This window comes from Equus asinus, chromosome 21, assembly GCF_041296235.1.
Source record: "Equus asinus isolate D_3611 breed Donkey chromosome 21, EquAss-T2T_v2, whole genome shotgun sequence".
Taxonomy (NCBI): domain Eukaryota; kingdom Metazoa; phylum Chordata; class Mammalia; order Perissodactyla; family Equidae; genus Equus; species Equus asinus.
The window spans coordinates 75,748,715-75,775,360 of NC_091810.1; the positions used below are offsets into that span (position 1 = coordinate 75,748,715).

The following is a 26,646-nucleotide window of genomic DNA, read 5'->3' on the forward strand; positions in this document are numbered from 1 at the left end:
TTCATAAAGATAATTCAAATTCAGAATATTTAATTTAAGATAATTTAAACTCAAATGTATAATTATGAATAGTTATGACTCCTAACTATATAGGATTTGAAATAAATCATATAACCTTTTTAGATAATTTTCATAATTAGGTGAGAACAAGGCATGAACTATCTCCATTTGATTTTCTTGCTAATATTTGCAATTTAACATGAGTTAATCCTTAATTACTGAAAAAGAGTTGTCCATAGCATGGTTACCAATTATTTTTCTGTAATTTGCAGTACGTTTTAAAGATGAACTGTTCAAGAAATAAATGTTGGTTAAAAAGTTTTAAAAGAATAGCTTCCTAGTGGTGCGTGTGTGCAAAGGTGGAGTCGATTCTTTGGTGGATTCAACATTTATGGAAAGGAACAGCTGATTAAACGTAGAAACTTATTAGAATTAGTTTTCCTTCAGGTATAAAACAATGTGCTCCTCCAAGAAAGGCATGAAGTTCTGGTTTGAGCAGAAGAGTGAGACCCTTGAGCTGTGTCCCTTTTAGCGCTGGATATGTGACGTAGTAGTATAAAATGGTGCATTTTTTTTCAAGTTGAATTTTATTGAGATCTTACAGAATGGGAAAGAATGAACACAATTATTGTAAAATAATACTTAATGCTGAAGAAAATTGATGATTACTATTAGCAATTTTGGGTTCTGTTCCCAGGCCCTCATATATATGAATTCATTGTCTATTGGGGCACTTATTAAGGATGTTTTGGTGGGAAAGCTTGTGATTCTCTGACTTAGAATGTTAATCTCCAGGTATCAGTGATTTTAGCCTTTATTTTCCCCCAATTTTAATTTATTGCATATGTTTATGATAAGGAATTTTGGTTTTGTGGCTTGTTTTTATAAATGAAATAAAAATGTCTTTGCAGTTTGCTTTTACTTAAAAATCTATTTTAAAAGTACGTTAATTTTTAGTGTTATCTAAGGGACCTGTTCCTGAGCTTTTCCAAATGGCTTGGACTTGGAGTTCTTCATGGTTAAGTATGGATGACAATGTTTGCCTCGCTCAGCCTTTACTTACTTTTTTACCTGATGGAAGTTTTAATTACTCAGCCCAGTTTTTTTCTATTTAAATTCTTTTTCCATAGTCTTAGAGGTAGCACCATATGAATCTTACTAAGATTCAATAAGCAATTAATTTAAAAAATATCTTGCTAAATTGTTTTAATTTGGTGGCACTGAATCAAATGGGTTAATACATCATTTCGTTTAGTTTATTTGCTATGCATACCTAATGATTGTCCTTTCAATTTCATCTGATAGGGAATGATGCTAACAAGCAGCTGTTGATTAGATTTTGGCTATCTTTTTCTCTTGATATTATTACATTCAATTTACATACCTTTTCTTCTATATTTTTTGACGCTGTTCACCATGTTCTGTCACTTTCTAAGCTTTTAGCCATTATTATATCCGTTCTATAAAACTAAGATCCCATAAGGTTATTGTGATGCGTCAGTTAGATGTGTGTCAAATATTTGAAGAATGACCAAACATTTATACAGATATTAGTTACGATTCTTTCTCAGGAGGTGTGATGTCATAATTTCTCTTTTACCAAGTTGGTTTGAATTTATGTTTGATTTCTGCTAGATGTCTGAGCAGGGTCTTTTATATGGACTGCATTTAGAAATAAAAGAATCTGTTATGCTTAGAGGATTTGATAGGTAAAGTATGCTGATAGGTATACTATTATATAGCTCACCTCACGTTGAAAAGAACTGTTAATGGAAATTGGAATCCTGTTCATTTCAATATAATTGAAAATATATTCAGCCTCTGCTCATATAAGATTGTAATTTTTTTCATAAAGTTGCACATTAAAAATAACTCTAATTTAATAAACACAATTTTGGCAGTAAGGATAGAGTGTTTCCACAGGGAAAGGAAATCATTAGCTCTTGAAAGTTGGTCTCTAATAACTTTCTTTACTAAGTCCACTTGTGTCTCTTTTGTTTGTTTAGAGTACATCCCCCCTGAGTTCTTGGTTTTTTTAAAAAAATGGTAGAAAACGCTGGTCTGGGATTGTGTTGCAGTAATTGTGGCGATGTGGCCTCTCTCTGCACTGAGAAGGATTTACCCGTGTGTTTACTTATACCTTTACTATCTGTTTTTTTCCTTGCATCTTAGACTGTCCATCTGCATCTTCAGTTAGTTGGAAAATTTTCAACCGTTATCTATTTGAATATTATCTATATTCTTTTTCTCCTTTATAGTCTTTTCTAATCTTGATCTGTTTGTGATTTAGATCATTGTTACTCAAAGTGTGGTCTTCAGATAAGTGCTGGTCTTCAAACTGATTTTATTGGTCTGTGATAAGTTAGGGCCAGAAATTCAACGTAAGCATTTAGAAACTTGATAGCAACTTGTTGTCACTATGGCATGTAAGCACATAATTTTCTTAAAAAAGAAATTCGCTTTTATTGCATTTTACAGAAGTTTTCTTCTGCAGTGGATTGGCAGTTTTAAAAATGGTCCTTCATCACAGATAGTTTCAGAAGTATTTTGTTAGACCTCTTCATTCTGTTCTTTGTATCTCTCGACTGCTCTTACATATTTTCCTGTTTCCCTGAACTGCATGTTAGGTAGGTTTTGAAAGTCTTTCTTTTCATTTACTATTTCTTTCTCTATTTGTATTGACTCTACTGGTTAACTTTTACACTGAAGTAAGAATTTTACCTGTGTTTTTTATTTCTTGAGGTTTTATTTATGTGTATATATATATTTAAGCCTTTGTATTACTTGAAACATCCTTATTGTATGATTTTTCTAATCATTGAAGGGTCTGTAGTCTAATTCTCCTGTCTCTTGTTTATGTTGGCGCTCATTCATTGTTGTCTGGTATCCTTGTTTTGTGATTTTTAAAATAAAAATTTGAGTAGAGTTTTTTGGGGAGTTGTTGGATTCTGTGAGGCCTGGATTGAAGTTGCTTTCTTTGACCAAGAAGTTTCCTGTGCTTCCTCCAGATTTCTGGGGGTACAAGCAGTTTAAGAGCACTTTAAATGACATCTTCATATGCGTTTATTTGGATTATACAAGTAGTGTGAATTTGGTCTGAGAACCTTTGTGAAGGTTCCACTTTGTGGGTACAGTGTTAAACATTCTCGAAGTGACAAAATTACAGATATGGAACACAGATTAGTGGTTGACAGGGGTTAGGAGTGGTGGGGGCGAGGGATGAGCATCAAGGGGTAACAGGAGGGAAATCTTTGTGGTGATTTTTTTGCTGCTAACATGAGGATGTAGCCCTTTGGAGAAACAGTTTTATTTAGGTGTTTCCTTTTGATACACTTTTTTAGTCTGTCTCCTGAGCCTTGTAGCCATCAAAATGTAAGCTCAGTTTCACCAGTGCTAGGCACATACTCTCAGGATGCAAGCTTGTTTCTGGCTTTCTTTATTCTATTTTCATTTTGTTTATAGCTTTTGTAGATACTGTCCCTTCTTGCTAGCCAGGCAGTTCGTTAAAAAAGATTGCACCTCTGACTTATTTTATTTTTTTGAAAGATTGGCACCCGAGCTAACATCTGTTGCCAGTCTGCTTCTTTTGTTTTTTTCTTCTTCGCCCCAAAGCCCCCTGGTATGTAGTTGTATATTCTAGTTGTGAGTGCCTCTGGTTGTGCTATGTGGGATGCCGCCTCAGCATGGCCTGATAAGTGGTGCCATGTCCATGCCTAGGATCTGAACCACCGAAACCCCAGGCCGCTGTAGCAGAGTGCACGAACTTAACCACTCGGCCTTTTAAAAGTTGTATCTAATAGTATCAAGGTATCTAGTCTGTCATACTGCTGGGAATCAATGTCTCCATCTATCTACAATTTAGTCTTATCAAGATGTTGCTATGTTGTGCCTCAGCTCTCTTATATTTTTGTTATTATAATAACTGTTTTCTTTATCTCTGTGATCTATCAGACTTCTTGTGCAGGTCCAATCTTAGACCCAGTTATGTTTTCTAATCTTGTTTCCCCATTGTTGTTTCACTAGCCATATTATGGCTTATTAAAGACATCATGTAGTGTAGCTACCATTCTTTTACTCATGTCATTCCATCCTGTTCAGATGCTCTCTCTTCTTTTCTCTCCACCTGCTCCTTCTGGCACTGTTGACGTTTTGGGCTGAAGAATTAATTTTTGTGGGAGATTATCCTGTGTATTTTACAATGTTAGCAGCATCCCTGGCCTCCACCGACTAGGTGCAAATAGTACCTCCCATTTATGACAACCGAAAGTGTTTCCAGACATTGCCAAATGTCCTTTGGGGCGCAATAATCTCCCATGGTTGAGAACCACTGTTCTAGCGCTATATGAATTTGGTCTCAGTTGAAGAGCCTTCTCTGATTATCCCTGCCTGTGGCTTTTACCTTCCGGAGTTTCTGTAGTACATATTGTCTGGATTGTACCCTTGCACCTTTTTACATTTGGTTGTGAATTTCTTCCTCTATCTCCCCCCCCATCCTCCGTGTTATATGTGTGTGTGTGTGTATGTATGTGTATCCGTCTTATTTTCCCAAGTTCTAAATGGTGGGGACCATATATTTTACTTTTTTGTTTGTTTTCTATTTTGGTCAACCCCGTGTACTTGTTAGTAGTTTTACATGTGTCTGTTGCTTGCTTTTTTCCTTATTTTTCCATCTTTTATATGGTAGTAATGTGGGTTTAGGAAATTGAATCATTCTAGAAAAGTGGAGAACTTTGAGGTGTTCTCAATTTTGAAACTCTAGTAATGGTAATTATTAGACCTCCAGACAACAGGATTAATACTGATGTAACAATAATGTGTATACCCAGTAATAACTCTGGAAACTTCAAGACTGTGCAAGATAGTTATCAAGATATGAGAGATGTAATTTCTGTTGGATGTATCCATTATTTTAAGTAACCAGAAAAATGTGCAGTAGAGTAGAAATAAAAAAATAGACAGACCTATAGAAAGTAGAAGAATTTGTAGAAGCTTGAAATATGAATGATTAGTTCTACAGAGTGAGATGAGCAAAGTAATCAATATGTCAGGGTAAATTGTTAGGAAAGATGGATGTAGCATCTGTTTAGGAGTGACTTGTGTAAAGCTGACAAATATGATATGTGAAAGCCAGTAAGTTGAAAACAAGTTGGGCACAGAGAGATTAGCTTCTTAGTATCAATTTAAGAGAAACGTGTATGTTTTGCCCCAATTGGGAAAGATACAGCTCAGTTACAGATTCCTCTCCACTTTTTTTTTTTATTATCAGCAAATTACAACTAACAAAATAAATTGAAGCTTGAATCTAACTACTTTTATAAGGTGCTTTCTCATCTAGGCCAAAGTCTTAATGAAAAATAATCATAAGCATACTGTGTGTTCAGTGTAGAAAAATTAGAAAGTAATGAAAATTATGGGGAAAATGAAAGTTAATTATAGTTTCCAAAGCCTAAACCACTATTATCATTTAGGTTAATTCCATTCTCTTGACTTTGATATGGTGACAGTCTCTCTAGATATAGATGTATGATGTGCTTATATGTATATATAAATATATACTGTGTGTGTGTATATATATATTTGTATATGTATGTATATATATTTATATAAAATAGAGGTTATCTGAAATGTTTCATAGCCTGTTCTTTTTAATTTAGTGTTGTGAACATTTCTCTGTATCAGTGAAATTCTTAAAGTGATGTTTAGTGACAACATAGCATTCTATTCTGAGATTATCCCCAAATTTATTTTAACCATTCCCCTATTAAACATTTAGGATTTCTGTCCTATACACACACACACGTACATACATATACATATAATTTGCAGTGAACCACTCTAATGAAAAATTTTGAGTATATCTCCCATTTTCTTTGAAAATTTTAAGTACATCTCCCATTTTCATTTTACTCCATTGCAGTCTGTGTCCTGTAATATGCCCTGCAAAATTCATTCTACCTGTCTTCCTTAGTAAAAAGAACCCTAATTTTATAGCTGAGCATCATTATGAATGTTGGAAACTGCTTTTCCTATCCTCTCAGGTGGCTAGGTGTGGCTAAAGGACTAAGTTAGGGTTTGTATGCTGTAAGCTGAAATATAATATGAGAGTTAAAAGGGAGTGGGGTGGGCCTTTCTTTCCCCTTCCTCTTTTGCTTCCTGCAATATGGATGTTTTAGCTGGAATTCCTATAGCTTTCTTGGGGCATGAGGTGACTGAATAGAAACAGTGTATGGTAGAGCAAAAAGATGGAAGGAACTAGGGTCCTCAGTGTTTGGAGCTGCCACATCAGCCTTTGATTGTCTACTTCTGAACATTTTCTTGGGAGAAATTCTCTCCCTTTATTTTTTTCTCTCTCAAGTCATTGTTATTATTAAAAAAATTTGTTTTGGCTTGGGAAGCATATGACCTAATCTTAGCTGATAAAGGATAGCATTGTTTAATGCTCTAGGTAGTAATATGATAGGTCAACTGTAAGGAAACATGCGTTGTGTCATGGTAGATTCTAGATGCATGTTGAAACCCAAATTTACTTTGAGACTGGAGAGGTGATTAATTGGTATTGAAAGGAAAACCCTTAAAATGATGCATAATTTCCAGAACTCTTTGATAATTATATTGTTGAATTTTGTTCTCAAGTGCTTTTAATAATTATCACAAATATTATTTCAGAAAACGCTTGATAGCTTTTAGGCAAAAAAAAAAAGGCAACCACAAACATTGAGGGTTATATGTTGTATCAAAATAATCCTTGGAAGCCCTCTAAGTTTTTAATATTATTAACTATCTTGGCTAGTCACTTAGACAAGATCAGCTCATAAATGTGACTTGTAATGCTCTCATATTAACTTTCTTAGAAAAATTTTGATAAATGAAATTTTTAAAAAATATTTTTTATAACTATAGACATTTCTTTTTAGTATTCTAAGAAAATTGTTCATAACGTTAGCAAAATAAGTGAAGGATACACGTTTAAAAATGTAATAAATTTTTTTTTTTGGAGTAGTTTTAGGTTTAAAGAAAAATTGAGGGGCTGGCTGGTGGCGCAGTGGTTAAGTTCTCATGTTCCGCTTCTCAGTGGCCCGGGGGTCGCCAGTTCGGATCCCGGGTGCGGACATGGCACTGCTTGTCAAGCCATGATGTGGTAGGCGTCCCATGTATAAAGTAGAGGAAGATGGGCATGTATGTTAGCTCAGGGCCGGTCTTCCTCAGCAAGAAGAGGAGGATTGGCAGTAGTTAGCTCAGGGCTAATCTTCCTCAAAAAAGAAAAAAAAATTGAGCAGAAAGTACAAAGAGTTCCCATATACCCATTTTCCAAGTATACACATTTTTATCCAGGGTATTCCCCTGCATATATAAACTAAGACTTTACATCCGTGAATGAAATATGTATTATTTTATAGTAGGAAAACTGTACACTACTATAAATCATTTTGCTGCAGTCCGGGGTTTCCCACTCTCACCACTATTCACATTTTAGGCTAGATAATTCTTTTTTGTAGGGGGCTATAATGTGCATTATAGGATATTTAGCAGCATCCCTGATCTCTCCTTATGAGATGCTGGTAATACTCCGCAGTTGTGACAACCAAAAATGACTCCAGACATTGCCAAATGTCCCTCGGGAGGCACATTGCCCCCATTTGAGAACCATTGCTCTCACCAATTTACAATATTTTAGGATTTGCTGTACTTTTTAGGTTGGGCTCAAATTTAGGAGGTCTCTCTCAACAAACCTTCATATGGAAGTTGTATAGACAAAGTTAGAATCTTCCCCGCCACTTGGGGACTGTAGGTAGTGTACATAGTCTTACTGGGTCTCAGTTTACTTGACTGTAAAATAGGTAAAATATTACCTAACTTGAAAGGTTGTCTGGAGAATTCATTGAGATAAATTATATGAAATACTTCGATTAATTTTAGTTTCTTTCTCTTTAAATATTGTTTGGATTTATTCCCTTAAATGTGTCAAAAACACAGTACAAAGTTCTTATTTCTGTGGGAAAGGCTATCATAGTTTGGGATCTACTGTTTATGGATTTCAAGAGTACTACACTGTGGGTGAATGAAAACTTTAAATAAATGTTAAATGAAGACTGATTTATGAGGTCAATTGTGTTTTGATTTTGACTCTGGTACTTTAACTAGATTGTCGCTATGTTCAAATTGTGACAGTTAAGTGATCTTGTGTGCTTCAAGGACTGAGTTTCTCAGATTGAGGATAGCATTAGATGTCGGCCAATCACTTTGTCCTTCAAAGTTTTTGTCTTCACATCTGAAATCCTGCCACTTGTAGCAGCTTGTGTGTCGGCTCCAATAGAGGAAGCTGGCCTCTGTCAACTTGTTCTTAGTCCACTGAAGACTTCTGAAAAGTTGACATAGTTTACAACTAATAATGTCCATTTCCCATTGCTACTTTGTAGAATTATAAAACGTGTTCAATAGTGAATGAAATGCCATCTGTAATAATTAAGATTATTCTTATTGTTCTACCTCTGCAGAAAATTTTCAAAGACTTGGTGAAGATAGGAAAACCATCAGAAAGGCTGGAGTACTGTTATACTGTAAGTATTACTTTGAAAAAGATCTGTAAGTTAAGAATATTTTAAGTATCCAATTGTTTGGGGGAAAATATGTTAGGCAAAGATATGTAAAGTATAGAGGAGGATATATTATAATCACGTTAATAATTTATAAGAACTATTCCTATGCAGTCTTTTAAAAATTGAAAATGTGTTCTTATGTATTGAGATCAGGATTTTACCAGTAGCATTGAAAAATATTTCTTATTCTAACAAGGATTGATCTAGTTTATGTACATTTGCTTATTTAAAACTATCAGAATCTAGAAAATCATTGTAGTTTTGTAGGTTTGTGATTTGTTTGGGTGACTTATTGTTTAGGTTATTTTGCAGAATTATTTATTTGCTGATTTATTTATGTATTTCATTATTTATTTATTTGATTATTTAGTAAATTATTTATCTGATGAATTATTAATACATCTTCATGACATGCTTTAAATTATTTATAACTTAATTTTGAGTTTATTGCTTTTAGACGCTGCATTGTTACTGACTAGTTTTGATTTTTTCTTTGTGGTTCTTTAAAATTAAAGTATTAGCTCTAAGGCAAAAGTATATTCATTGCAATGCCCATGGATTTTTTTTTAAAGTAATTTATGGTAGAGATAAAATTTCAGTCTGCTTTGTTTGGCTCTAAATTTACCTGTTCAGGGTTACTGGTGATAGAATGTTTGTGTGTTGTGTGTGTACTCATTGTAGGATCACTTAGAAATTAATGACATAGCCTGTAGTCTGTCAACTGAGGTTGAACATGTAAACCTCAGTCCATATTATCCTTTATATCTCTAAAGGGCAAGTCTGTATTTCTTACTTGCTTTAGAATAAATAATGGAGTCTTAGTTATTTTATTTTGGTGGCAAATCTATTTTACTACTGGAGTATTTTTAGGAAAGTTCAGAGAAATGAAGTCCAGCTTAGATTTGGATCTCTGAGATATAAATTTGACTAATGTAGTCTTTTTTAAAAAAAATTTCCATTGTATTTATATTTGGAAAACAACATGATGTTTATATAGATTTTTATATCAGTCACGGTGACATTTATTTCTTATCATACCTCTTATGGAAAGGTTTGTACCACTTTGTTTTAATGAACTAAAATGGACAAGAACTTCATAAATGCAAACTATAGTTTCTCTGACTTAAGCTAATAATTCCTATGTAAAGTTTCCGTTTCTAACCAAATACGGTATTTCTTCTTTCTTCTGACTATGTGATAAGCTAGTGCAGTTATTAGGGTTCTCCTGTTGAATGGGTTTAATGAATAGGTTAAAGTAGTTGTTTGGGTTAAAAGTGTCACGTGCACAACATGGTCTTTCTTCTGTGTGTGAAATACTGTGTACTTTACAGTTTTAATGTTTCAGAGAGAAGCAGCATTGTACATTCCAAGTTAGGATGCTGTTGAAATATAGTGAAAATGGCCTCTGTAGACAGTTTTCACTATAGAAATGTAAATTATGCATATGTATACCCAAATTTCTTATTTTGAAATATTGAATATATGAATGTTTAATTGGAATATTGCTTTAGAATCTTCATATGCTTGCCTTAAAGGACATGGTTTCATTTTATTTATACATGTGGATTTAAAAATGTGTGTATTGTGCATATCTCTGACTTTTCTTTTCTGAAGATGAACAACCGCAGATAGTGGTAGATAGGGAATTTTATTTTAAACTGTGCTTCAGTGTGCCAGTGTGGACTTATTTCGAAGAAGAAAGCTGCCTTCTTCAATGTTGAATAAGATCTACTGTATTAGTTGTCGTGATAATATACCCAACCCACACTATTAACATGTATTTGTGAAGTACCAGCTGTGCCATCCAAGTGGTCTTTCATTGGAAGATACACACACACCGGCACAAGTGAAATTTTCTCCTGACATCAAGATAATTTTCTGGGACTTGTTTTTCAAAAGAGACATTAATGGGGAATATCTTAATAGCCAGCATTTATTGAGGACTTATTTTGGGCAGGCATAGTGCTCATATGTTTTACATGGGTTATTTGTTACTCGTCACAGTGAGATAAGTACGGTTATCTTCATTTTACGAATGAGGAAACAGAGACTTAGAGGTGTTAAGGAACCTCCTTATTGCCGCACGGCTGACAGTAAGTGATGGCGCTGGGATTAGAATTTATTTACTTTGACTCTCAAGGGTCTTTTTTTAGCTCGTTACGGTTGGTATAATCTAGTTTTTAATGAGCTGTTTTTTGTTTTTTTAGAGAATGTAGTTTATTTCTGATAGGTTTAACTTGCTAAGTTTAGTCACTTTGTGTTACTCTTGGTCATCTTTTTTAAACAGTAGGCAGTATTTGAGCTTCTTGAATTTTCTTCTTCTTCTTTTTCTTTTGTGAGGAAGATTGGCCCAGAGCTAACATCTGTGGCCAATCTTCCTCTTTTTGCTTGAGGAAGATTGTCACTGAGCTAACATCTGTGCCCATCTTCCTCTATTTTATGTGGGATGCCACTACAGCATGGCTTGATGAGTGGTGCTAGGTCCACGCCCAGGATTCGAAGCTGCAAACCGTGGGCCACCAAAGTGGAGTGTGCGAACTTAACCACTGGGCCACCAGGCAGACCCCTGAATTTTCTGATTTGATTCTTATAATCTTGTATAGTGGATCAGAATTACATACAGAAGAAGAATTTGTGCCTCAGGGAGATTGAATGTTTGCTTGGTGGATGTCCAGCACTCAGATCAGGTCTTTTGACTCTTTAGCCCAAGGCCATTTCCAGGGCTCTGTTAGATCAAATCTGATTTCCTTTTAAAAATGATAGTATTGTCAGGGTTAGATACATATTGTTAAAAGAATGATTAAGTGTCTGATGCCTATGCTTTTATGGAAGTGACCACAAACATACTATTAAATTAACTCTAACTGTAGTGTTTAATACCCTATTAAATATTTTAATATGTTCCCAAAAAAGGATGACAAAATAACGAGTTGCAATTTTAAACACTTAAATGTAATTATTTAAAAGATTCTGGGGAGCCTTAGAGAGTAAGGAAAAATGTGAATTTGGTGTGAGGCCAAGAGAAAAGACTTTCCAATCTTGTTTGCTACCTGAAGACAAAGGGAACCCTCCATTCTGGGTCTGAAACACACAAAGGACATCAGAAGAGATGAGGTAGAGTTAGGTAGCGACAGGGTTTGAGTGACGTTCTTTGAGTGCCTTAAGTAACTGCATCTGTCTGAATGGCAGGGTGTTATGTGCATCACTCAGAGTTTTAAGTTAGATCTTTCAAGTAAGTAAATAATTATTGCTACATTGTAAAATCTTTAAAACCTGTGATTTAGCTAATATGAAGTACTGTAATAACTAGAATGACTAAATAATTTATCTTCCAATTCAGAATAGTTTTGAGAGTGAAAGGGTGTGTTGTAATATGCCAGGACAATAGGTGTAAACTGGGATCTTGCTGGGCAAATTGGGCGGCCCTCTGGTCAGCCTAGTAATATCTCAAATTCCTATTGAGCAATTCCTGATAGTCTCATATAATATATATTTAAGAAGAATCTTGGGGCCGGCTCCGTGGCAGAGTGGTTAAGTTCGCACACTCAGCTGCGGTGGCCCAGGGTTCGGATCTTGGGTGTGGACATGGCACCGCTCGTCAGGCCACGTTGAGGCAGCGTCCCACATCCCACAACTAGAAGGACATGCAACTAAGATATACACAACTGTGTACAGCGGGGGTTTGGGGAGATAAAGCAGAAAAAAAAAAAAAAAAGATTGGCAGCAGTTGTTAGCCCAGGTGCCAATCTTTAAAAAAAAAAGAATCTTAATTCCCATACAATATATTTAAGAAGAATCTTAATTCACATACAATATGTTTAAAAATATTTTATGATAAAACTAACTTCTCTTATGGCCAGTGCTTATGTGTTTTTGTTAGCTGACCAAGGCAGTTTGTGCCTACAACTTTTATGAAGTGTGTCTCTGATGTTTTACAGCTTTTGGGACCTATTTTCAAGGTGTAAGTAAAGGGATATTACTCTTGGGCATAGAAAGATAAGTATGGCAAAGTTGGTCATAGTATAGTAGATAATTCTAAAATTTTTCTTCATATCATATATTACAGGAATTTTTTTGACTTGTTTTGCTTTGTAAATCTTCTGATTGATGGTGTATTTGACATTGTACTGAAAACTAATCCTATTTGTTATGCCTTCAGAATTTGTAATTTTATGTTGGATGATCCAGTGGTCTTTTTGTTTTTTCTTAAAATAACTGTTACATGTCATATATATTTATAAGTTGGCAGTTTTGCCAAATATTTTTGAAAACAACTATTTTTCCTTGGTGAAAATCTGGGAAAATAGGAATCTCTAGAAGAGAATTGCTTAAAGTTTTTTGTATTGTTTTCTTTTTAATTCCCTCTTGACATGTATTTATCTAACATGGCATATTACATTATTAAAATCATAATTAGATTATTAAATTTAAATTTCTAGCTTATTTGCATTTGGAATATAGATGATTTGTTAGGTTGAACTATGTAACCACACTGTGTTTGAATGTACATTAAAAAGAAAAATTGTTATGCAATAATTCTTATTCATTCATATGTATACTATCAGAACTCTTTTTGTTCAGAAAGACCTAGGCAACAAAGGTAAGAGCTTCCATATATTCTGCCTAGAGTTTTTCACAGTATGAAGCACTTCGTGAAATATTAGTATAGTAGTAAAAGTAATAACATAGCTTATGTGTTGGCTCTGAGAGTACCTCCTTTATAATTATGACAAGTAAAAGTACAGCCAAAGGTCACATTTGAACAAAATTTCTTTCACACCTCATCCGTTTTGTGTATGGCGTGTGAAGTAGTTTGGATCTTTGCACTGATACTTTAAGAGAGCAACCCAAGGTTGTTCCCATGGGAAGTGTTTCAAATATCTTTCCCCATACCTCCCATGCAGTCGCAGAATTTGGCATGAATGTGTACTCGAATTCTGGACTAATTAAATAGAACCTTATTAAATTTAGAGTTTGCAAAATAAAAAAAGAGACTCTTACACTGCAAGGATTTTGTAGGACATTAAATAATACTGACATATAAGCGTCTTTAATAATACTGAATACTATACTGATTAAATGTAGTGTCTTAGTATTGACCACCTTAGTATTGATGTTGCTCAGTGAAACAGTAAACACCAACAACGTAGCAACAACAACAAAAATAGAAAATAAAATTACTCAAGTGAAATTATATAAGCATGGCATGCCTATACATACACAGTCTATTGATTAGGTCCTATTTTTGACTTTAATTTGGCTAAGTTAAAGTTGGAATATTAAAAAGGTCATATATAGGAAAGTTTTCTATTAAAAAACTTATGTAGAGAGAATATACATATGTTCTAGAGTGGTTATCAGAGCTCTTTAATTACCTGCAGTATGGTACCAAAAAATTTAGGCCGAAGAAAGGACATTTAGAGGAGCATAAAACTGGCAAGTTCTAATGTTTAGTATTTGATAAAATTGTTTCTTTCTCTTTTTGACACACTTTTTTATATTGTATTTTCCACCATAGTTTGCTTCTTGCTATAAGGTTTCTAGAGTAATAATTTCAAACAAGGGTGGTGCTGCCCAATAAGGGGAATTTTGGAAATTAGTTGGGGTGTTTTCACTTGTCACAATTATTGTGGGAGTGTTTTTGGCATTTAATGGATGGGGATCGGGAATACTAGAGGTCTGTCCTACAACGTATAGGACAGTCTCAGACTACAAAAAATTGTCCTGAGTACCACATAGCTTTTGAATGTCTGCTTGCTTAAACTCTCATCAAAGATAAAGTGATAATACTTCAGCTTATAATAATACTGACAAATTTTTATAAAATACTACGTGAAGAATCTGATACTTCATGGGAAGTTTGTGTGGAGGGGAAGCTTAAGTAGAATAAAGACATCCTTAAATAGAAATTTCTTAGTAGTATAAAGAAAGTCTCAAAATTATATGTAATTTACTTTACTCATTCTTTCTACTTCCTGATTTATAACATTTCTAACTAGATATTTAGTTGAAAAGTTTTCACTTCAGTAATTCAGTTTACTGGAAGCTCAGTAACACTGATTGCAAGTATGTGGCAGGATATTTAAGACTTTTTTAACAATAAACTAGATTTAAAATTAGTGGATCTCACTGAATTTTATTAGTTAATAGGGATTGTTTAAAGATATTTTATGATTGCTATCCTAAATATTAACATTTCATTTTTGAGAATAATGATAATAAATACATTATTAAAGTTATATTTTAAATAAGTACTAGAGACTTAATGTGTATGCGTCTTGACTTAATGTCTGTATGCCTTGACAGTGTGCTGGGGTTTCTAGGCTAATTTGTAACCACATTTACCATGTCTTCGCATGGGTAATTATTTTGATGCTCGACTTAGAAATAAAACCTAGGGCAGTTGTACTAATACTGCATTTCATAATTTTCTCCATTTCAACGGTATGTAATTTATCTTGATGTTTTAATCTTTATTTTCTTTCTCTTCACATGCAATTTAATTTTTGTCTGTAATCACTTAACACTGATTTTTATTCTAGATTTCTCCTATACCTCTCCTCTTTCATTTTCTTGTACTTACAGAGAATGACTTGTGATCTTCTTTTTTCTCTTAGATCCAAATTTATTTATTATATGTAGATTCAAATATGTGACTGTCTTATTCTCTCTTCTTAAGTAGCTATGACTAAGCACTTATATAATGAAATAAATATTTCATTAAAAATTACTTTTATTTTCCATTAATATTATGGCTAGGGAATTAATGTTGATTGTTTTAGGAAAATGTTCTATGTGTTGTTAGATTTTATTATCTCTGAATTTCATTTTGGGATAGCACAGGAAATGAAAGGTTCATTGGATTTGGTGGGATTGAGAACCATTGTTATAGAAATGTGCACTTATTTCTCATAGCTCTTCCAACTCTTACACTTAAAAGGATACTTCCAAATTAGATTGGAGGTACTTATATTGATGAAAAAAATATAGAAGCCAGCATTTCATATAGAATTAAATATTTCAGCAGAAACACGCTTCTAGTTAGGAATATAGGGGCTTACTCTGATTTCTTTGATATTTTATAAATGAAAATTAACTGCATATGAAGTATGCATAATATTGGGGTTGAAAGATGAGATTTTTTTTGGTCCATAAGGTACCCAAATAGAGTGGGCACAGTTTTTCACTTAAAACTTGACAAATAACTAATGCTAACCAATCAGTTTGGGGGGGTGGGGGGCGGGATTCTGAAATTGATGACTGATGTAATCATTGACTACCATTTTGAACTATTGCCCATATCTCTAAATCATTCTCTTGCTTTTTAGAAACCATGAAGCTGTTTCTGTTTTTGTTAATTTTATTGGTTTCTTAAATGTTACATTTTGTTACTGGTTTCTTAAATGAAACCTAATTATAAAATAATTCAATTAAACCATATTATGAGTGAAAATGTGTATGCGCACGCATCCACGTTTTTGTATAGGTACATGGTTTTGTTTATCTTCAAAGTGACACTGTTTATAATGCATGTGAGCCTAACTTTAGAGATGAATATGTAACAGTTTGGCAGCCATAATATTAGTTTAATCTAGAGACTGTCATCTGAAGATTAACAAGTATTGTCATGGGATTTCCCTCGAATCTCACAGGCATCTTTGCCCAAAGAATATTTCTAAGGCTTCCTCTGGTATTATTTACTATGGTTGCTGCTTCTGTAGCTGCTGCCGCTATTTTCATTCAGTTATGTTGTGATGTGTTAATGTGGTCTAGAAGAAAGTCAAAGATAGGATATCTTCAGAGATTGGATAGCTTTACTCTGTTCCTTATCTGTGAATCCGAACTCATAATCTTTTTTTCTGGTTTAACTTCCTCATTATATGGAAACAGATCTTAGGGAAGGTTGAAATATCTTTGTTTTACTCTCAGACTTGATTAATAATTTGGTTGGGTATAGAATTCTAGGTTGAAGATAATTTTCTTTTAGAATTTTGAAAGCTTTGTTTCACAGCATTCAGTGTTGCTACCAAGAATCTACTGCCCTTTTTTTCTTCCACATTGCTTTCTGCTGTGCATGGCCTGTTTTTATCATTTTGGAAGCTTTTAGAATCTTTATCTCTGAATTTTTATGATGATGTGTCTTGGAATGGATTTTATTCATTATTTATACTGGATCTTTAGAGGACCCGTTTTTTCTGGAAGTAAGTGTCCTTCAGTTTAGGGAAGTTATCTTGAATTATTTTCTTCCTCTCATTTGTTAGTTTTTTGTTTTTCCAGTTCTCCTAGTTGGAGATTCGCCACCAGGGTAGTAGAGGTAGGATGTGTGAGGTTGAGTGTTGCCAGACTGTAGGCAAAATGGTTTGCTTCTTTTCATCATCTTTTATGATAAGTTCTCTTATGAGCTACTTCCTTTGATATGTTATTTTTACATTTTCCAAAAATTTGAGATCTCTTTTTGGTTTTGGGAGGGAGGGGAAATAAGCCTATGTGGTTAATCTTCATTGAATCAATGTTTTTATGTGCTGTTCACTTCTCACCTCTTTTCTTGGCTAACTCATCCTGCAGGATGCCGCTCTTGAAAGCTTTCCCTCATTCCTCAATGATATCACCTCACCTTCTGCAGACCTTTGTAGAACACTTGTTATACCACATGGTAATTATTAGTTTATTGCTTATCTTTGTAGTAAAAACAAGAACTGTCTTATATTTACCAATGTCTCTTTGCAAACCACAGTGTTTAAGTGGGTGAAAACCAAAAATACAGAAATGAGGTAGATAATAGGTAGCAACAGTTTTGTCAGAAGAATTCTTCTTTTTTTTTTTTTTTGGCTGAGGAAGATTCACCCTGAGCTAACATCTCTTGCCAATCATCTTCTTTCTGCTTGAGAAAGATCTGTCCCAGTCTTCCTCTATTTTGGATGTGGCTTACTGCCACAGCCTGGCTGATGAGCGGTTTAGGTCTGCTCCTAGCATCTGAACCTGGGAACCTGGGCTGCCGAAGTGGAGCACACTGAACTTAACCAGTATACCACAGGGCTGGCCCCCAGAAGAATTGTAATTCTTGTTTTAATCCTATTCGATTCATGTTTGATAGTTAAAAAAATAAAACTAAGGGAGATTTACTTCTTTTAGTAAAATATTAATACCGTTATTGTCCTATGGTAATCAAAGAAATGTCTTTATATTGAAGCTAAATTACAAAGTAGTCATGAGAGTTTCGATATAAAGGAGCATTTTTCTTAATGAATTTAATTAGCAGTTAAACTACAAGATATTAAAGGAACAGATAACTGGTGGATATTTTATATATTAAAGAGAGTACAACAAAATCATAGAAAAGAGGCAAGAATGGAGAAAAAGTCTTGTCTTCTTTGGTTAGCATAGCATTCCAATAATTCCAAATAACAAAGTTGAAAATTCAGGAAACAGGATATATTTGTTAAGTAGTTTCAGGATAAAGTTACATGTGCTATTTTTTTCATTCAAATTAACTAATGTTCCCCTAACTTGAGACCTTGTAATTCATTGGGAGTTTCAGTAAAATATTTTCTGGAGAGTACCGAGTTCACACTTGCACTGTCTCTGTCACTCCATCTCCTTGCTTGTCTTTCATTTTGTATCCGACTTCATAGATCAGATTACACTCAACCCAGTGCACACAGAAAACTTTATGAAAAGCTCAAATCAAGAGCAAAAAGGTCTTATGGAGAAAAGATATAATTATGTTATTGTATAAACTTTAAAATGTTGTCTAGCAGGCTAGAACTGCTTAACAGATGTGATTGCTTCATTGTTTTAAATTTATGCCAATCAGAGTTGATAGGATTTGATCACACTCTAGTAGATTTATGAGATAAATTACAATATTGCATGACATGCTTCAGATAGAAAACATCAATATAAGTTGAATATGATTTCTTGTTTAAGATAACAAGCCAGTAATTCTTTAAATCAGATGGTTGCTACTTTGAGAGAATATTTATCAGTTTTTGTGAAAATTAACAGTGTCTTTGATATTTTCTTCATGGTGACAAAGAAAAGTGTAGTAAACTTTTGTTTTAGTGTACAGATGTAAATATAAACGGGTGGCATCTTGGTTCTCTTTAGCTATAGATGACCTGTCACATCTCCAAAGATCTGCAAAGAAGTGGGACTGAACTTAAAGAAACTTAACTCCAGAAAATTTTAATACAAGATAAAAACCTTGTCATTGTGGTACTGATTTCTTTAGAGTAAGGTTTCATTAAATACATCTAAAGGCTTCATAGTAGAAGACGTTTAGTACCTCACATAAACAAAGACAATGAAAAAGAACATATTCACTAATGAAGTGACAGGTTCCCCTGGGAAGTTAGAGCCCAGGAATAGGAGTCAGCCTCTCAAGCCTGTTCGTTCTAACAACAAGCGATAGAAGCCTGCTAAGAATGTTTTTAACTTCATTTAGGAGGTCTACATGGTGGAATTCCTCAGTTCAATTTTGGAATAAAAGCAAGGAATCCCTTGAGAAGTTGATTTGAAATTGTTATTAAATCAAATCATTTGTGAAAAGAGGATAGAATTTTTAGTTTCTTAGACTGGAATTTTAAATTTTTAGAATATGGAGACTAGTCAAACCAATGATTTTTAAGAAGATAAACCCCCATGGTTCAGGTAAGGATATTAAATCTTTTAAATTTTTTCAGACGAAAATTATTTACATCATGTCTTTGATTTAAAATATTTAAGAAATATTTCAAATATTCACAAAAAAAAATTTAGAGGATAAACAGGCAACCTTGTATTTACAATGCAGAATTAGTCCGTTAACATTTGCCATATATATGTATTTTAAAAAGCATTTTAAACTCCTTCCTTTCCCAGAGGTAAACCGCATCCTGAAATTGGTTTACATCCTTTCTGTCCATGTTTTTAGACTATTACTACATTCATGTGTTCATTAACATTGCGTGTTCTTACTAACTAAAATATTCTGTTAGTCTTTATGCAGTTTGTGTTTTATCCTTTTTACCCAACATTGTTTCTGAGCTTTTCCTTGCTTCTGTTTTTACATCTGGTTTATTAATTTTAACTGTCATCTAATATTCCATGATAGGAAAACATCAATACCACAATGTGTGTATCTGCTTCTCTTTGGATGGACATTTAAGGGTCAGGATACTTTGCAGAGACTTCTTCCACAGATATTCAGGCGGCTCTTCAAGGCTGAGACTTCTTGCACAGATAGTCAGGTGGCTCTTCAAGGCTGAGTGTTTTCAGGACGTGGGATAAGCTACCATCCACTCTTACAGCGTTGTATCCAGGTTCTGGCATTAGGCAGCATCTTCAGGCAATTTGGTGCCACTAGGTCTGTGCATTGCATTGTCTTTTCCTGCTGAATTCCTCTGCTGAAAAGCCAATTGCACAGAAACCTGCAGACAACCTTGTCATGCTGCTCTTTTTAAAAAACATCCTTCTGTCCACCCCCAATTAAAAAAAAAACTCTAGCTTTTTTTTTGTATTTGTATGAAAAAGATACCTTTTGTTATATTTTCCAGTTGTTACATTTTTGTTTTATTTTTACATGTGGGAGGCTAGGACCTATGCTATCAGGGGGTTTATTTTGCCGTAGCAACAGGTGCACTGGGTCTGTGCATAAATAAAACATGGTTTTGCTTAATGTGAACAATATGATTTTGTGTCCAGGTAGTTATATAACTGTTTCAGTTACTAACAGGGAAATATTGAGTATTGAAAATGATACATTGTTTTTTGTGAACATTTTGGAATTTTTTAGATATTATTTGAAAACTATACCCTAAATTACACTCTTTGGGTTCAGATTTCTATTCTAATTTTCATTAGGCTTATTTTAATACATTTTGAAATTTGGTAGAAGTCATATGTTTAAAAGTATACTTAACCGTATATTACACACTGAAGACTTGGATTGTGATGCACTCTCAAACCATTGAAAAGAAAGCTGTCAATTTATGAAGTTCCTTGACTGTGCGCCCAACAGCTTGAAGCTGCCTCATAGAGTGCCAGATATTAGAATATTAATGTTATTAAGCCTTTTACTGAAAGTATTTCTTCTTGAAATGAAAAAAGATTATATAAATGGCTAGGTCTGGATCACTTTTTGCTTATCAGTAGTTTCAGAAAGCTGAAAAATGTTTGTGCTGTGTAATAAACAGATGCTGTTCTAACAATGCAATACATTATGTACCAAAAATGATCTCTGTTTTAATCATAGATGCTGATTTAATGAGACAAGACTAGCTTACATCAAAAATGGATTTAGGATGTGATTTTTTCTGCTCTCTGTGTGTTTTTTCTACATAATTAATAGACATACCTTTTAATGTCATTGTCAAATTTTTTGGAGTATTTATTTCTTTGATTTTTACATATATTTTCTTTTTGAATCCCCAGGAGTTTTTAAGTGTCTCATAAACCCATTCAAAATAGTTACTAAAATGTTTTATAGATGATGCCTCATCTTGTCCTGTATTGTCTATTTTGCATGAAAAAAATTCCTGTATGTTCATGCTTTAAAGTTTCTACCTTTTTTTGAGGGAAGACTATATATTTTTTGTAACCTATGGAAAAGTTTTAGAGGAGATCGTTAATTTAGTCAGTGAATTGACTATTGTGAGATGGCGACACTTGAGGTTTCAAGTCTCTCACACACAGTGTGCTTAGGTTTCCTCTTGGGTTTGCTGTCCACAGAGTTACTGGGACCTTCCTCATTTATGAGCGAGCTCTTCGCTGGGCTCTGCTTTCATGTCCTCTTTACTTGATTTCATTCCCTCAAACTCAACTGCAGATGCTGACTTTGAGCCCTTAAATCCTTCTTCATCTGGATTGTACATCTTGATTGACAAATTTGCCTTTACATATGGTCAGATAATTCTATATTTGGAAAAATGTGCCTATTGTGTGTTTTATTCCACTGAACCTAGCAGAGTTAAATGTAGTTTGGATGCATAGGGAAGAATTAATGATTGGAAGATAGAGAGTTGGTAAATTATTTATTCTGGCCCTGAGGAAGCTGAAAAGCTGAGTGAAAGACTAATAAATCATTTGTGGTAGTGCTGGTTGTCACTTCCAATTATTTTAGACGGTTTTGTGATAAACTGCAGCACCTGCTAGATATCCGCACGCCCTCCCTTGATGCTGGTGGTGCAGCTTGTGTAGTCGATTATTACAGGCAAGTTTGTGTAAAAGTTTATTTAGGTTGGAAAGAAAATTACTCTTTTTAAGTAAATTTTCTTGCTTTTTCTCATTGTTGTGAGTGCTGTGCAAGGATTTCTGTGACACGGCAGGGAACCTGGAGTGTACATATCACTTTAGCCAGGGGAGACTGTCTATCTTTTGTTAAATTAAATACTTGAAGAATTGAGCTTCTTTATTATTCCCAGACTAATTAAAAACTACTTCTACTGAGATGATTAGTATGCTAAAGATCAAATCATCTTTTTTGATATTATATCATTTAGTAGAGAACCACTCCTGCTGTTTGACCAGACCTTTTTTCTTCATTCTTTGTTTTTAATGATTGGGGCTTTGAAACTAGCAGCCATGAAAGGTAGTGAGGTCCCTCTTTGCTCTGGTCCTAAACTCAGCTTCTGAGATCCTTGGAGGCACAAAAGAACCTGAAAGAAAGCATAGCCTAGACTGGTCTGGTTCTAGCAGTCATGAAATAGGGCTACTTTAAAACTCCTTCAGAAATAAATTATGAACATCATATAATGTCTATGCTTCATGCTTGGAATTATGGTCAGCTCTTTTGTTTCCATCAGAGTTTAATAATTATTTATGTTCAAGCCCAGAACATGAAGTTTGTTTATACATTGGAGTGACTTTGTTTTTGCCTAGATTTTCAGCTTTAACATAAAAATACAGGATATTAGAGAGGACGCTTAGGACTATATAAAAAGAAATGATAACAGTCTGGAATTCATTCAGTCACATTTTTACTCACAAACTTATTTCTTCTCTTAAACATTTTTTAAGCTCCTGTGTGCCTGCTCTCTGGAAACAACAGTTACTACTATTAGCTGTAACTAATTCTTTTTTAGAGCTTAACATGTGCCATGTACTATGCTAAGCATTTTACATATACTAACTCATTTTAATGCAGCAACCCCATACGGTATTTACTGTTCTTATGCTTGTTTTACAAAGGACCCTTACGGAGTGATAAGGCCTTGGTGTCATTTTTTCTTTAGAGTCTGTATAAGGAAGAAAGTATTTATGCTAAATCTTAATTAGGTTTAGGAATTTTAATCAAAATAGTATAATAATCGCTATCATTTATTGGACATTTAATTTTAATCCCTGCATAATTAATCATTGTTATATTCTTTGTTATAATGAAGAAATTGAAGCTTAAAGAGGTTAAAACACTTGTCCTGGGCTAAGCAGGTTGGGGGTGGAAGTGCAGGAATTTGAGTCAAGATCTGACTGCTTCTGCACTCTGTTTAGGAGTTACAGACCCTCATCCCGATAGTCTGTTCCTTGGTAAGTAATCAAAAATGGGGAAGAAAGTGGGCTAGTGGGAACCCGGGCAACTGGAGAGGTTTTCCAGAAGTGGGCCCAGAGTCACTAGATCTAGGGATTTTTTTTTTTTTTTTTTTGAGAGAAAAAAAATCTTGATTTTTATGTGAAATGTCCAAATTTTTAAATCTTGGCAATTTAGTCAGGATGAATTTTGCTGGATGTGGCCTGTGAATGCCAGTTTGTAACCTTTGAATATTGCCTTTGGTAGAATTTGTTTTGACTGGGAAGTTTGCCTTCTAACTTTAGCCAATTGAAAACTAGCAAGAGTCTACGAGAAAGTATTAATAGGATAGTATCAGTAAAATTTCATCCTTTAAGGAAATTAACAGACTAGTTGCAACATAATTGGTCATTATTTTAGTAATCCTATATAGTTCATGATACACCCCAGATGATTTTTAGTTGAGCTTGGATTTCAAATTATCATGGCATGTTACTAATTTAAATACAGTCTATATCATAGAGCATAAAATTAAAGAATAAAAAAGTCAAAGTAGAATCTTGAAAATCTAAGCAGATATTAAAATATATAAATGTTTATTGAAACTCTCTCTTAATGTTGTGCCTCTGGTAACAAATCCATTTGTTCCCTCCTTTCTTTACTCTTATACCTTTCTTTTCCTATGCTATGAATCATGTGGAGATTTAAGGAACATGTAGTTTTTCATTGAAATGCCATTATCAGATTACAGGTAGAATTAAATAATATGTGGAATGTTGTGGTTTTTAATGGAATTTAACACAATTAGTCAAATTTTACTCCTTTATTTATATGGAGTATAATGGCCAAGTTTTAGTGAATGAGAAACTGTTTGAAATAAAAGTCAGTGGTTGTTTGTTATGGTATTGTTAAATGCTTTTATGTTACTTAAAAATACAAATAAAATATCTCTGGAGACACCTTCATTGTCATTTCATACGTGTTTGAAAAAAATTCAGACGAATCAGTTATTCAAGGGCTCTTCCACAAACCTAGATTAAAGACCTAACCTAATAGTTGTTAGTTGCAAATTCACTATTTGAAAATAATTTTTCTTAATAGATTTTCAACACCTACCTTATAAGGAAAGATATTCCATCCAAAATCAATAGTTCTTTCAAAAAAAAGGACTTAATAATTTATGAGTTCTTTAGTGTGTCGTTTAGCTCCTTTATGTATTACTTAATAAAATACTTGTTACTGACTTGATTTTTCTGTTATAAGTTAGATTTGTTTGACTTAGAGCATTTTGTTTAATGGTGCTCAATTATTGTTCAAGGTACGGCTTTAAAAATTTAATAGAAAAATGTTTTACTGTGTCTTTTTATTATAAGAACAATATATGTCCATTACAGAAAAATTGAAAAATAGACACACAGAATCCTACCATACAGAAACAACCAGCAAACTCCATTCTTTTTTTTTCCTTTTTCACTTTGACTGCTTAGCATTTTATTTTTTCTGTGATATTATTCATAGTTTAGTAGATTTGTTTTTAAATGACATCATAATATTTGACAGAGTTCAAATGCATCCCCTTCAGAAAGCTTCTCATCCAGTAGCTGGCATTTTCTTCCTGGAAGTTTCTTCCTAACTTCCATGTGACTGTACCTCAATTATGATACCTTGTAGCTGCTTATATCTTACCCCAAACTTCTTGAGGGCAAGCACTATCTTACCTTTATCTTTATATTCTGATAATATTCACTGACTTGCATGAACAAAAGAAAATAGATTTTAAGTTCAGTTTGTCTCATACATTGACCACTTGAAATAGCAAAATGATAGCAGATATTCAATAGAATTTTTATCATTTTAGTGTGTTATACAGGTAGAGCTTTGGTGGAAACGTGATTATACTAAGAAATCACTGAAGTTTGTGGAACTAATAATTCTTCCTAGATCTAAAGATGTACCTAGCCCCTATATCATAATTAATTAATGAAGACTTAACTGTGTTCAGATTCGTTAAGTAAATCTAATCTGAAGGGTAAATTTTGCTAAATAAGTATCTGTATATAATTACATACAGTATTAAAAAACTGCAGAAGAAATATTGACTTACTGGAAGGTTTATAATTAAATGGAGCATGGGAAATTTGAAGTAGAAAAATTTTAGATATGGTGGATCTAGTATGGTGTTCTTTAGATAAAAGGTAATTCATAATGCTGGAGGCAATTAGACCTTTAGAAGTTATCTTGTCAATAGGAAACTGAATAATTAAATGCTTTATATGTAGGAAATTGTTGAAAAGATGGTAATTGTTGAAAACTTTGCCATGTGTACTTTAGGACAGTTATTACACACAAAACATTACCATGAATGTGTATGTTAGAAAATGGAATTTTTACCTTCCTTAAAAATATTTATACTTTGAAGAGAAGTACTTAGAAGATATAATCCTTTTTAAAATATGGCAATGTAAGGGAAGATGAAATAGAATGGGTTCTAGTTAGCTTTGTTTCTAACAGCACTTTGACTATGTAATTGGAAGGTATCCTTGGATAAGCTTTATGGAAACTTTTCAAGTTGGAAGATGATTTCAGCTGGTGTGTCTAAAGGGTCACTTAAAAAAAAAACCTCTATACTAAAATAAAATGTGTCCAAGCTTTAAAGAAAAGATCTCAGAGTTTGCAGATGATCCTAAAATTGGAGCTAGAGGAAATAATGAGGAACAATGCAATCAGATTCAAAAAGATTTGGATTGTTTAGGTGATTGGGCCAGCAGATGGCAAATGCAGTTCAGTGTAGACAAATGTAAAATAATTAGCTTAGGAACAAAGAACCAATCATACAGCACACTGATCAGGAAAAAATTTGTGGGTTATTGTAGGAAAACCATTGAAACAGTTAACCCGGTGCACAGCTGCAGCAAAAAAGGCAAGCAAGAAACCAAATTAGCAGACGGATAGAATATAAAGCAAGAGGCAATACTTATAGTATATTAAGAAACTTGCTAGACCCCATCTAAATTACTCAGTCTAGTATTGGTTGATAGAACCACTTTAGAAAGAGTAAATTTTTGCCTTGGAAAAGATTAGAAATTGTAACAAGCAAATCTAATAAATAACATTAAAGTGGTTTGAATTAATTTTTATGAACTTTCATTTTGTGAACTTTTACAGATGCAAGCAAGACACTGAGTCAAAGTAAAGGCACCTCAGGTCTGTCCACTGTCAAAACTTGAGCTAAGTAGAGGACATCTATGGTTTCAGCTGCGTAACCCCCTTCTAGTTTAGGTAAGAGGCTGTCCCTCACCTCTCTCGACTGAAGAAGCCTAAAGGCTGACACAGGTCTTCAGCACCTTGGCACCTAGAGAGATCTTGGGCATGAGATCTAAGAGCTGCAGATGAGATACTCCTTCCTGGCCTGGAACTCTTGATGCCATAACATACCTTCCAGGCTTCCTTCTAGGCTGTGGAAGCAGGACTTTGTCTTCCTTGGTTCCTGTCCAAGCCTGGTTCTCCAACTGTGTCTCAGTTTTTCTGAGCTTCTGCAGTACCCAGCCAATGTGTTCCTTTTGGACT

The 26,646-nt window shown here is 33.9% G+C and overlaps 1 protein-coding gene across 2 annotated transcripts in view; it reads left to right on the forward strand.

Annotated features, from left to right (window-relative positions):
• TBC1D5 (TBC1 domain family member 5) overlaps positions 1-26,646 on the forward strand; it is a 564,348-nt gene that overhangs the window by 37,273 nt on the left and 500,429 nt on the right. For both annotated transcript variants that reach the window (XM_014842157.3, XM_014842161.3), the window contains exon 2: positions 8,496-8,558. The gene's annotated coding sequence lies outside the window, so the exon portion shown is untranslated. The remainder of the gene's footprint in view (positions 1-8,495; positions 8,559-26,646) is intronic.